The sequence below is a fragment of the Thamnophis sirtalis genome, unplaced genomic scaffold (genome assembly GCF_051295495.1).
Source record: "Thamnophis sirtalis isolate CommonGarterSnake01/CBP01778 unplaced genomic scaffold, rThaSir2_p1.2 scaffold_6, whole genome shotgun sequence".
Lineage (NCBI taxonomy): Eukaryota > Metazoa > Chordata > Lepidosauria > Squamata > Natricidae > Thamnophis > Thamnophis sirtalis.
This window is the reverse complement of record NW_028261386.1, coordinates 1758772-1772042: the sequence shown is the minus strand read 5'-3', so window position 1 is coordinate 1772042 and position 13271 is coordinate 1758772. Positions and strand designations below refer to the sequence as shown.

The 13271-nt window shown below is 47.9% G+C and overlaps 1 protein-coding gene across 6 annotated transcripts in view; it reads right to left on the bottom strand.

The window, feature by feature from the left end:
* BCAS3 (BCAS3 microtubule associated cell migration factor) overlaps nucleotides 1-13271 on the bottom strand; it is a 686211-nt gene that overhangs the window by 67936 nt on the left and 605004 nt on the right. The gene's annotated exons all lie outside the window — the stretch shown is intronic.

The following is a 13271-nucleotide window of genomic DNA, read 5'->3' as shown; positions in this document are numbered from 1 at the left end:
AATCAGGAAGGGAAAGGAGGGGGGGAGGGGGGGGGAGAGAAAAAGAAATAATAAAAAGGAAACTTGCTTTCAAGCGTTGCCAAAGAAAACAGCCAAATAACAAATCCACTTTGCAGACCATCAATCTGGTGGGGCATTTGCCAAGGTAAATAGTAGAAGGCAAAAAGTTTGCTTTGCAAAGTTGGGGAGTTTGTGTTAGAGACGTTCGCTTCCACCATTGCCAGAGCTGGGCTGGGACCGGGAACTGCGCAGAGACAAAAAAAATAAAATAATCCCAACCGCAATGGATTTCAACACATAAGACACCCGAAGGCAAGGTCTGGAATTAAGTCTCTTTTGCTTCAATGACCCACGGATAAAAGACCCTCCCCGTCGGGTGTCATTCCTGCTTTCTGGAGGGTGGGATTTATTATAGTGGGAGTCCCTAACAACCACCCCCCAGTCCAGGGACTGGCACCGAGTCGCGGCGTGGCAGAAAACGCGCCCTGCAAACCAGCAGGGGTGGTATACACTGACTTTCCCTAAAAGCTAAAGGTTCCCCTTGCAGATATGTGCTAGTCATTCCCGACTCTAGGGGGCGGTGCTCTGTTTCAAAGCCGAAGAGCCAGCGCTGTCCGAAGACGTCTCCGTGGTCATGTGCCCAGCAGGACTAAACATCGAAGGCGCACGGAACGCTGTGACCTTCCCACCAAAGGTGGTTCCTATTTTTTCTATTTGCATTTTTTACCTGCTTTCGAACTGCTAGGTTGGAAGAAGCCGGGACAAGGAACGGGACCTCATTCTGTTATGCAGCACTAGGGATTCGAACCGCCGAACTGCCGACCTTTCTGATCGGGAAACTCAGCGTCTGAGCCACTGCGTGCCTTTGCTTCAATTACACATGAATAAAAGACCCTCCCTGCCAGTTCTCATTCCTGCTTTCTGGGGAAGGGGCTGGGATTTATTATGGTGGGGGTCCCTAACCCTCCCCTCTGCCAGCCCATGGACTGGCACCAAGTTGCAGCGTGGCAGAAAATGAGCCACGCAAACCAGCAGGGGTTTACCTTCCCTACCAGTTCACAAATGTGTGCATGTGGAAATCCTTCCATGGATGTGGAAATCCTTCCGCACAGGCGCTTTTGGCCAAAAAAGGGTCTAAATTGGATGCCGTAGAGCTGGGCGCCAGTGGGTGGAGCTACCTGCGATTTCCGCTAGTGCTTCGGGCAATCGGGTCCGAACTGGTAGAATACCACCTCTGCAAACCAGCTAAACACATCCGCGGGATGCAGACATCACACAAAACAACGCCCTTTCCGGTCTGCAGAAAAACCGCTCTCCATGGAAACGGTCAGGATGCCCGAAAAACTGATTTATCACAAATCCTGGCCCCAGCAGCTGGCCAATTGGTGATTCTGGACCGCTCACCAGGAGATGGTGAGTTCTAGTCCCACCTTAGGCACAAAAGCCAATTGAGTGATTCTGGACCAATAGAGACGGTGAGTTCTAGTCCTGCCTTAGGCGTGAAAGCCAGCTGGGTGACTTTGGGCCAATCCCCAGGAGATGGTGAGTTCTAGTCCCACCTTGGGCAGGATAGCCAATTATGTGATTCTGGACCAATAGACTGTGAGTTCTAGTCCTGCCTTAGCCATGAAAGCTGACTGGGTGACTTCAAGCCAATCACCAGGAGACTGTGAGTTCTAGTTCTGCCTTAGCCATGAAAGCTGACTGGGTGACTTCCAGCCAATCACCAGGAGACAGTGAGTTCTAGTTCTGCCTTAGCCATGAAAGTGAGCTGGGTGACTTTGGGGCAATCACCAGGAGACTGTGAGTTCTAGTCCTGTCTTAGCCATGAAAGCTGACTGGGTGACTTCCAGCCAATCACCAGGAGACAGTGAGTTCTAGTTCTGCCTTAGCCATGAAAGTGAGCTGGGTGACTTTGGGGCAATCACCAGGAGACTGCGAGTTCTAGTCCTGCCTTAGGCGTGAAAGCCAGCTGGGTGACGTTGGGTCAGTCCCCCCCTCTCTCTTAGCCCAAGTCACCTCACAGGGTTGTTGTTGTGGGGGAAAACAGAAGGAAGAAGGCGTGTACGTGATATGTTCGCCACCTTGAGTTGTTTACAACATAAAATAAATGCAGGATACATATAAATAAAGGCAAACCAGGTTGCATTCATTCATGGGGCACGACGAAGGGGATACCTTGCTGGCCGAACCTGGCCTTTTTTTTTTTTTGCTTTCAAGAAAGGAATAAAAACTTGGTAAATTGGCTTCAGGGTTGCACAGGCCTACAACCGAAAGCCAACCTTTGAAAAAGCACATATACACAAAGACACAGACACACACCCAAGTTAATAAAAGATCAATTCTTAAACCTGGAAGCCACTGAATTTAGAACGGGGAGGCGGAGTAGGGATGGAACCAGGAAACAATTCGCCCTTTTTATTTTCCGACCAGATAAAATCTGGCTCCGTGTCCCATATTTTTGCATTTTAGGAAAGACGATATAAAACATCAAACACCGACTTCCAACCCCGCCCCGACTCTCGCCTCTTCTCTCTTTCTCTCTCTCTCTCTCTCTCTCCTTTCATTATGAATGCAAGCAAAAAGATAATTTACGATGGCTGCAAAACACTTATTGGAGGAAAAGGGCCTCTGTGTTCGGCATGAGATTTATAGGGCCGTAAAAAAAAAAAAAAAAACCAGAAAGAAAAGAAAGCAGCAGAAGAGCCCAAGACATAACATGTGCGTTTATAGGAATAATAATCTTAAATGTGTTTGGTTAAAAACAATCCAAGAGGTTTTCTCGTCTCTCCCCAACCGGATTGTACGAAAAAGCGTATCTGATTGAGCTGAAATTCCTCTCAGGCCGTAATGGAACCTCGGCAGAGAAAATGGTGGATGAGGAGCACAAGACATGGGCTTCCCCAAAGAAGAGGGAATCAAACTATTCTTCAAGGCACCTGAGGGTAGAACAAGAAGCAATGGGTGGAAACTAATCAAGGAGAGAAGCAACTGAGAACTGAGGAGAAATTTCCTGACAGTTAGAACAATTAATCAGTGGAACAGAAGTTGCCTCCAGAAGTTGTGAATGCCCCAACACTGGAAGTCTTTAAGAAGATGTTAGATAGCCATTAGTCTGAAGTGGTGTAGGGGTTTCCTGCCTAGGCAGGGGGTTGGACTAGAAGACCTCCAAGGTCCCTTCCATCCCCTTGACTGCCTAAAATCCCAGAGCAATCCCTGAGTTTTGGACACCACGATGTAGAAAAGATGTAGAGACTCTAGAAAGAGTGCAGAGAAGAGCAAGAAAGGATTAAGGGACTGGAGGCTAAAACACATGAGGAACGGTTGCAGGAACTGGGTATGTCTAGTTTAATGAAAAGAAGGACCAGGGGAGACGTGATAGCAGTCTTCCAATCTCTCAGGTGCTGCCACAAAGAAGAGGGAGTCAAACTATTCTCCAAGGCACCTGAGGGCAGGACAAGAAGCAATGGGTGGAAACTAATCAAGGAGAGAAGCAACTTAGAACAGAGGAGAAATTTCCTGACAGTGAGAACAATTAATCGGTGGAACAGAAGTTGCCTCCAGAAGTTGTGAATGCTCCAACACTGGAAGTCTTTAAGAAGATATTGGATAGCCATTTGTCTGGAACAGTATAGGGTTTCCTGCCTAGGCAGGGGGTTGGACTAGAAGACCTCCAAGGTCCCTTCCATCTCTGGTATTGTATTGTATTGTATTGTATTGTATTGTATTGTATTGTATTGTATTGTATTGTATTGTATTGTATTGTATTGTATTGTATTGTATTGTATTGTATTGTATTGAGATATGCATCTGACAGTTTCATTCCTCAAAGAACAGGCAGATTGACATTGTGAGTAACAACAACAACGACAACATCAACGACCACCGTGGGGAATTAATGCCCTCATTTTTACGAAGCCAGGTACAGGTTGTCCTTGACTTACGGCCACTACGATGGCCCAACATTTCCGTTGCTAAGGGAAACGTTGGTGAAGTGAGTTTCGCTAGCGTTAAGGGAACGTTGTTAAGTGCGATTGTTAAGTCAGCAACATGGGTTGTGAAAGTGAACCTGGCTTCCTTGGGGACCCCGGGAATGCTGCAACGGTCATTCGTCTGAGTCAATTGCCAAGCCTCTGAATTTTGATCACGTGTGACAGTGGGGATAGCTCCAACAGTCGTTAAGTGTGAAAAAGGGTTACCGGTTGCTTCTCCCCCCCCCGGTGCCGTTGTAACTTCAAACGGTCACTAAATGAATTGTTGTAAGTCGAGGACTTACCTGCACTGGACTATCTATAGCTCAGGATGCTGACCAAGAGAAACCACCAATATAAACTGGTGCTGCTTGTTTCTTTGTATTCCGCCTTTCTTATTTTTACAAATAACTTAAGGGGGCAAACTTATCCCCTTACTATTTCCCCATATTAATTCTTTTCATGGCTGTAGCTAGAATCATGGTCTCCTAGGGACCTTGGAGCAGGGGTGAAATGCTCTGAAGTCTGCTACCGGTTCACTTCGTGTGCACATGCGAGCTTTGCGTGCATGCGCACCTAATGCACGCATGCGCACCGGATGCATGCATGCACACCAAATGCATGCATGCACACCAAATGCATGCATGCGCACTGAATGCGCACATGCACACTGAATGCGCACATGCACACTGAATGCGCACATGCGCACCAAATGCACACATGCGCACCAGAGACACTAAGAAGCCTTGTTTGAATCTGCAAAGGTAAGTAGAACAGCAAAGTGTGGGGGACAAACAGTTATGCCACCGCGATTTACATTTGCCAAAAACTAGGATTTCCTGCATTCTAGCGAATATACTCTATTTTTCGGAGTATAAGACGCACCTTTTTCCCTCAAAAAAAGAGGCTGGAAATCTGGGTGTGTCTTATACACTGAATACAGCATTTTTTTCCTTCCTGAAACCCTGCCCCTTTCCTCAAAATGGCTGTGCATAGCCTTTAGGAGGCTTTCAGAAAGCTCCTGGGGGCTGAGGATGGCAGAAATGAGCAAAAAACAGGCCGTTTTGTTGCTCAATTTTGTCCCCCCAGCCCCCAGGAGCACTCTATAAGCCTCCTAAAGGCTATGCGTGCCCTTTTTTTGGACAAAAAGCGAGCTGGTTTTCGTGAAAAACGGGCTGTTTTTTGCTTCCCCCCTCCCCGAGCAGCACGCTACAAGCCTCCTAAAGACCATTCATGCCATTTTCGGGGGGAAAAACGGGTCCGTTTTTGTGAAAAATGGGCCATTTTGGTGGGGGTGGGTGGGTTGCAGAGTACAAAACCTTTTTTTTTTAAATCTGCCTCTTCAAAACCTTGGTGCGTCTTATACTCCGGTGCGTCTTATACTAGGAAAAATATGGTAAATCGCACGGCACAACTGCTTGTCGGACAGCTGATCTTCAAAACTTTTTCTTACTGCTTATTCACCTGAACCGCTGGTAAAAAAAATGCTAAAAAAAGTTTTTTAAAAAAGGTTCGGACGATCAGCTGTGTGAGAATCAGCTATGCGAGTCGTCGGAACTTTTAAAAAACTTTTTAAAAACATTTTTTACTACCGGTCCGGGGGAACTGGTAGCATTTTACCCCTGCCTGGAGTTCTTCTAGTCCAACCACACTGCCTGAGGCAGGATTCCTTATTCCATCCCAGACAAATGATTGTCTAGTCTTTTCTTGAAAACCTCCAGCAATGGAGCACACCTAACTCCGGGAGGCAAGCTGTTTCCCTGATTAATTGTTCTCACTGTCAGGAAATCCCTCCTTAGTTCTAGGTTGCTTCTCTCCTTGATCATCTTTCAACAATGCTCCACTTTTAGAAATGCCTTCCCCTTCTGCTGCAGACTGCGGTAATTTGATTGCGGACTCGTTGTTCAGGAATCCCCCACCCACCCACCCACACATCCCTTCCTGCTCCGTTGTTCATTCTGAATTTTCAGCTAATCAGACCATCATGAAACCTGGGAGCAATTTAGAGCTGTATGTTACAGCATTGTTCCCAACAGGGATGGAAGATAGAGGGGGGGGGGGGAGAGAGAGAGAGAGAGAGAGAGAAGGAGAGAGAGAGAAGGAGGAAGAGCAAGAAAGAAGGAGAGAGAGAAGGATGAAGAGCAAGAGAGAAGGGGAGAGAGAGGAAGAAGGAGAGAGAGAGGAGGAGGGAGAGGAGAGAGAGAGAGAAGGAGAGAGAAGGAGGGAGAGCAAGAGAGAAGGAGAGAGAGAGGAGGATGGAGAGCAAGAGAGAAGGGGAGAAAGATAAGGAAAGAGAGAGAAGAGGGAGAGGAGAGAGGAGAGAGAAGGAAAGAGAGGAGGGAGAGCAAGAGAGAAGGAGGGAGAGCAAGAGAGGAGAGAGAGAGATAGAAGGATGGAGAGCAAGACAGAAGGGGAGAAAGATGAGGAAAGAGAGAGAGAAGGAGAGGAGAGAGAGAAGGAGAGAGAGAAGGGGAGAGCAAGAGAGAAGGAGAGAGAGAAGGAGAGAGAGAAGGAGGGAGAGCAAGAGAGAAGATAAGGGAAGAGAGAAAGAGGAGGGAGAGGAGAGAGGAGAGAAGGAGGGAGAGGAGAGAGAGAGAAGGAGAGAGAGAGAAGGAGGGAGAGCAAGAGAGCAGGAGAGAGAGAGAGAGAAGGATGGAGAGCAAGAGAGAAGGGGAGAAAGATAAGGAGAGAGAGAGAGAAGGAGGGAGAGGAGAGAGAGAAAGGAGGGAGAGGAGAGAGACAGGAGAGAGAGAAATATGGAGAGTAAGAGAGAAGAGGAGAAAGATAAGGAGAGAGAAAGAGAAGGAGGGAGAGGAGAGAGAGAAAGGAGGGAGAGGAGACAGAAGGAGAGAGAAATATGGAGAGGAGAGAGAGAAAGGAGGGAGAGGAGAGAGACAGAAGGAGAGAGAGAAATATGGAGAGGAAGAGAAGGGGAGAAAGATGAGAGAGAGAAGGAGGGAGAGGAGAGAGGAGAGAGAGAAAGAAGGAGGGAGAGGAGACAGAAGGAGAGAGAGAAATATGGAGAGCAAGAGAGAAGGGGAGAAAGATAAGGAAAGAGAGAAGGAGGGAGAGGAGAGGGAGAGAAGGAGAGAGAGAGATGGAGAGCAAGACAGAAGGAGAGAGAGAAATATGGAGAGCAAGAGAGAAGGGAGAAAGATAAGGAAAGAGAGAAGGAGGGAGAGGAGAGGGAGAGAAGGAGAGAGAGAGAAGGATGGAGAGCAAGAGAGAAGGGGAGAAAGATAAGGAGACAGAGAGAGAGAAGAGGAGGGGGAGAGAGAGAGGAGAGAGAGGAGAGAGAATAGTCAACAGCTTTAAGAAATCTGACTCATGGAGGGTCAGCCTCCATCTGGGAAGGGATGGCTTGAAGTTCACAATGAGTGATGAACTTCAGTATTCAACACTGTGAAACCAACTGGGACTCTCACAAGTGAATTGGCCGCCAAGATGGGCAAAGCAATTCCTGTCAGTGAATTGTGGGTCAGTGGGATGCTGTGGGGTTTTTTTTATTGCCTGCGGTGGGGCGGGGAAGAGAAGAAGAAAGAGACTAAACAATTACAGCGTAAAAATGTGAGAGTGTCTGCCTCCATCTGTACTTTATCTCGAACTGATCTGCAGGACCTCCATCCAAAGGGAAATACTGTGGGGTCCTGGATGCTCTGGTGAGCTGGGTGGTTTTCTTGCAGACGTTTCATGACCCAAATAGGCAACATCATCAGTGCTAGAAGAGAGTGGGGTTTGTGGAGTGAAGGAGAATGAGAAGAGGAGGAGGAGGAGGAGGAGGAGGAGGAGGAGGAGGAGGAGGAGGAGGAGGAGGAGGAGGAGGAGGAGGAGGAGGAGGAGGACGACGACGACGACTGTGGGGTCCTTGGTGTTCTCTGAGCTTGGTGGTTTTCTTGCAGACGTTTCATGACCCAACTAGGGAACATCATCAGAAAGGAGTGGGGTTTGTGGAGAGGAGGAAGAAGAGGAGAATATGCTGCTCTCTGAATTCTAAAATACTACCTGTATCTACAAACAGTTGCACCCTCCCGTTATCATTTGAAACCTTCCCAGCCAGCTTCCAACAAGCAAAACCACAGGAGAAGCCAAAATTCCTTAATCACCACAAAATTCATTTCATAACTGGAGCAAAACCCATTGCACCGATGTCTCACTTAGCGCCAGACATTTTACCTTCAAGGATGGTCATAAGAGGAATACTGCATAATCCCCATTCCCTCCCCACTCCAGGGGAAGGATACTGCAAAATCTCCCTTCCCTCCTCACTCCAGGGAAAGGATATTGCATAATCCCCACTCCAGGGGGAAGGATACTGCAAAATTTCCATTCTCTGCCCACTCCAGGGGGAGGATCCTGCAAAATCTCCCTTCCCTCCTAACTCCAGCGGAAGGATACTGCAAAATCTCCATTCCCTCCCCACAACAGGGGAACGATACTGCAAAATCCCCATTCCATCCCCATTCTATGGGGAAGGATACTACAAAATTTACTTTTCCTCCCCACTCCAGGGGAAGGATCCTGCGAAATCCCCATTCCCACCCCACTCCAGGGGGAAGGATACTGCAAAATCTTCATTCCTTCCCCACTCCAGGGGAAGGATACTGCAAAATCTCTCTTCCCTCCACACTCCAGGGAAAGGATATTGCATAATCCCCACTCCAGGGGGAAGGATACTGCAAAATTTCCATTCTCTGCCCACTCCAGGGGGAGGATACTGCAAAATCTGCATTCCCTTCCCACTCCAGGGGGAGGATCCTGCAAAATCCCCATTCCCACCCCACTTCAGCGGGAAGGATCCTGCAAAATCCCCATTCCCACCCGATTCCAGGGGAAGGATATTGCATAATCCCCACTCCAGCGGAAGGATACTGCAAAATCTCCTTTCTCTCCCTTTCAGCTTGGACTCGGGAGGAAGGGGAATAGATGGGGACGGGGCCAGTCAGAGGTGGTATTTGCTGGTTCTCCGAACTACTCAAAATTTCCGCTACCGGTTCTCCAGGACCAGTCAGAACCGGCTGAATACCACTTCTGATTTACTGTCTGAAAGATGCAGGGTTTTATAGGCAACCGCTTCTGCTGTTGGCCTCCATCCTAGAAGCCGCATTCCTCACTCCAATCTTTTTTGGCTGCGTTGATGTTTCGAAAATTAAAACAAAAACATCCTCTTGTCTCATCCAAACTTCTGGCAAAAAAGGAGATTAAAGGACTACTAAGACTTTGGTCTCGAGCAGCTGAGGAGACCCTTATGAGCAGATTCCATCAGTCGGACCTGTTCTTTCCCATGAGTTGAACTTCAGAAGGGACCTTCCAGTTAGGTGACAGGAGGGAGCCATTTTGAAGAGAAGTGACAGTTGTGGGTCTATTTCTAAGCCTTGGGTCCTTCCCTCCCTCCCTTCTCTATCTTCTCTCTTTTCTCCTTCCTCTCTTCTTTCTTCCTCACCCACCTGCTCCTTCCTTCCTTCTCTTTGTCCACTTTTATTCCTTCTCTTTTCTCCATCTCTTTTTCTTTCTTTCCCTCCTGCCTTCGCTGTCTTTCTTCCTTCTCTTTTCTCCATCTCTTTTTCTCCCTCCCTCCTTCCTTCCCCTTCCTTGTTTCCTTCTCTTTGTCCAACTTCCTTCCCTTTGTTCTCCTTCCTTCCTTCCTCCTTCCCTCCCTCTTTCTTTCCTTCCTTCTTTGTCCAATGTCCTTCATTCCCTCCCTCCCCTTTCTTCTCCTTCCTTCCCTTCCTCTTTCTTTTCCTGCCTTCCTTCCTTCCTCTTTCCCCCTTCCTCCCTCTTTCTTCTCCTTCCTTCTTTCTTTCTCTGCCCAACTTCCTTCATTCCCTCCCTCCCCTTTCTTCTCCTTCCTTCTTTGTCCAACGTCCTTCATTCCCTCCCTCCCCTTTCTTCTCCTTCCCTCCCTCCCTCTTTCTGTTCCTTCCTTTTTTGTCCAATGTCCTTCATTCTCTCTCTCCCCCCTTTCTTCTCCTTCCTTCCCTTCCTTCCTCCTTCCCTCCCTTCCCCTTCCTTTTCCTTCCTTCCTTCCCTTTTCCCCCTTCCTCCCTCTTTCTTCTCCTTCCTCCCTCCCTCCCTCCCTCCCTCCCTCCTTCTGTCTTCTCCTTCCCTCTTCTCCTTCCTTCCTTCGAAGAAACATGCCTTCAAGCCTGCAACCATTTATCAACTATGTAAAAAAAGCTCCCGGGTGATTTTTCTGCCCGCTGTTCAAATTTGTCCAATTAGACACAGACCCTGAGGGAGGAATCAAGTGTGAAATGCGACTGTCAAGATCCTGAAATGGAGTTATGTGGACCAGCTCTTGTCCTTCTCTTCCCACCACCTGTTCCCTCCCCTCCCCTTTCCTTCACTCCTTCCTTCCTTTTCCTTTCCCTTTCCTTTCCTCCGCTCTCCTTCTTTTTTCTTTTCCTTTCCAAAACTCTCTCCTTCCTTCCTTCTTCCTTTTCCTTTCCTTTCCTCCACTCTCCTTCCTTCCTTCTTCCTTTTCCCTTCCTCAACTCTCTCCTTCCTTCTTTCCTTCCTTCCTCCCTTTTTCTTTTCCTTTCCTCCACTCTCTCCTTTCTTTCCTTCCTTTTTCTTTTCCTTTCCTCAACTCTCTCCTTTCCTTCCTTCCTCCCTTTTTCTTTTCCTTTCCTCCACTCTCTCCTCCCTCCCTCTTTTCCTTTTCCTTTCCTCCACTCTCTCCTTCCCTCCTCCCTTTTTCTTTTCCTTTCCTCCACTCTCTCCTCCCTCCCTCTTTTTCTTTTCCTTTCCTCAACTCTCTCCTTCCTTCTTCCTTCTTCCTTCTCCTTTCCTCCACTCCCCTTCCTCCCTTTTTCTTTTCCTTTCCAAAACTCTCTCCTTCCTTCTTTTTTCCTTTCCTCCACTCTCCTTCCTTCCTCCTTCCTTTTCCTTTCCTCCATTCTCTCATTTTTTCCTTTTTCTTTTCCTTTCCTCAACTCTTTCCTTCCTTTTTTCTTTCCTTTCTCCCCTTTTCTTTTCCTTTCCTTCACTCCTTCCTTCTTCTTTTCCTTTCCTCCACTCTCCTTTCTTCCTTCTTCCTTTTTCTTTTCCTTTCCTCCATTCTCTCCTTCCTTCTTCCTTTTTCTTTTCCTTTCCTCCACTCTCTCCTTCCTTCCTTCCTCCTTTTCCTTTCCTCCACTCTCTCCTTCCTTCCTTCCTCCTTTTCCTTTCCTCCATTCTCTCATTTTTTCCTTTTCCTTTCCTCAACTCTCTCCTTCCTTCTTTCCTTCCTTCCTCCCCTTTTCTTTTCCTTTCCTCCACTCCTTCTTCTTTTCCTTTCCTTCATTCTCTCCTTCCTTTTTCCTTTTTCTTTTCCTTTCCTCCACTCTCTCCTTCCTTCCCTCCTTCCCCTTCCCTTCCCTAACAGGCCCCTAGAAAACTCAACTGAATCATATTGCAGTCCAACATGCTTCCTTCCTTGGCTAAGAAGCCAAGGAGGAGGAGGAGGAGGAGGAGGAGGAGGGACAGGATTTCTGCTTTAAGGGCCCTCCTTTCTCCCCCGCCCCCCACTCAGCCATCAGCCATTTAAGGGATTGACACTTCCAGCAAGGTAAAGAGTGTTAACTGTTGCTCACTTCGCACCTCGCCTTGTCCTGTCTCACACCCAGGGAGCCCCGCCTGATGCTTTAATGCCCCGAAGGCAGCTTGGATGATCCTGGTTAGTGCTCGAAGCTTTACTGGGCCATCTAAGGTCAGGTGCCAAAGGCGATGTCAGCGGGCGCTAAGAGCTTTGATTGCTAGCTAGACAGCTGCTAGGCCTCTCGATTAGAAAGGCAAGTCAGATTACATGTAATTAAGCGACATCCCCCCCCCCTCCACACACACAGACCCAGAGCACGCCATGAAAATTGCTCCAGCCGGGTCAGGAGATGCTGTCTTTCTCCAGCATCAAGGCTGCGCGTGGCTTTCCAAAGTGCCCCACCTTTTGCTCCCCAACTCCAGAAAAGCAGCCTATGGAAGGGAGAGGTCTACATGGCTGTTTCCACAAGGGACCTTGTTAGAAGGGATTTTGGAGATCTTCTAGTCCAACACCAACACCCCCAGCTCAAGCAAGAGACCCTACACCATTTTTGACTGGTGGCAGTCCAGTCTCTTCTTGAAAGCTTCCAGTGATGAAGCTCCCATAACTTCCCTTCCCTTCCCTTCTCCTGTTCTGTCCTGTCCTCTATTCTATTCTCAGACAGATTAACAGAGTTGGAAGGGATCTTGTAGGTCATCTAGTCCAACCCCCTGTCCAAGCAAGAGACCTTACGCCATTTCTGACAGATGGCAGTCCAGTCTCTTCTTGAAAGCTTCCAGTGATGAAGCTCCCACAACTTCTCTTCACTTCTCCTCTGTTCTATTCTCTCCTCTTCTATTCTATTCACAGACAGATTAACAGAGTTGGAAGGGACCTTGTAGGTCATCTCGTCCAAACCCCCCCCCAAGCAAGAGACCCCACACCATTTCTGACAGATGGCAGTCCAGTCTCTTCTTGAAAGCTTCCAGTGATGAAGCTCCCACAACTTCCGAAGGCAACTTCTCTTCCATGGGTTGATTGCTCTCACTGTGAGAAAATGTCTCCTTATTTCCAGGTTGAATCTCTCCTTCCATCTGTTGTTCCTTGTCTGGCCTTCAGGGGCCTTGGAGAATAGCTTGACCCCTTCCTCTCTGTGGCAGCCGCTCAAATGTTGGATCACTGCTATCCTGTCTCCCCTGGTCCTTCTCTTCGCTAGACTAGCCATGCCCAGTTCCTGCAACCGTTCTTCGTATATTTTAGCCTCCAGTCCCCTAATCATCCTGGTTGCTCTTCTCTGCACTCTTTTTAGAGTCTCAACCTCTTTTTTTTCACCATGGCGATCAAAACTGGATCCTGTATTCCAGGTGTGGTCTCACTCAGGCTTTATAAAGTGGCATTAACACCCTTCGTGATCTTGATTCTAGCCTCCGACAATGCAGAGGGATCGAATCAAGATCATGTGAAGTGTGAGTCCCTTGGTTTAGCATGGATTTTCTGTTGGCAAAAGCCTTTATCACTTTTAGCTACCCTGAGGTAAAGTATTCATCCCATATTATACTTTAGCTTGTTATTGAATTAATCCTTTTTTGGAGTTCTCACAGAACAGGAAACCAGCTGATAACTCGGTGTTGCCCGAGTTATGGGGGGGGGGAATGTCCGGATCAAGCGTAATTTCTAATGTTGGATTTTCCCACTTACCAGAGGGAGCCCCCTTGTGGAAGCTGTTACCATTGCAACTCCGCGGCGCTGTGCAGTAGAAGCCATTTTACGGCAGTACAGTAGAAGCCATTTTAAGGCACAACAGG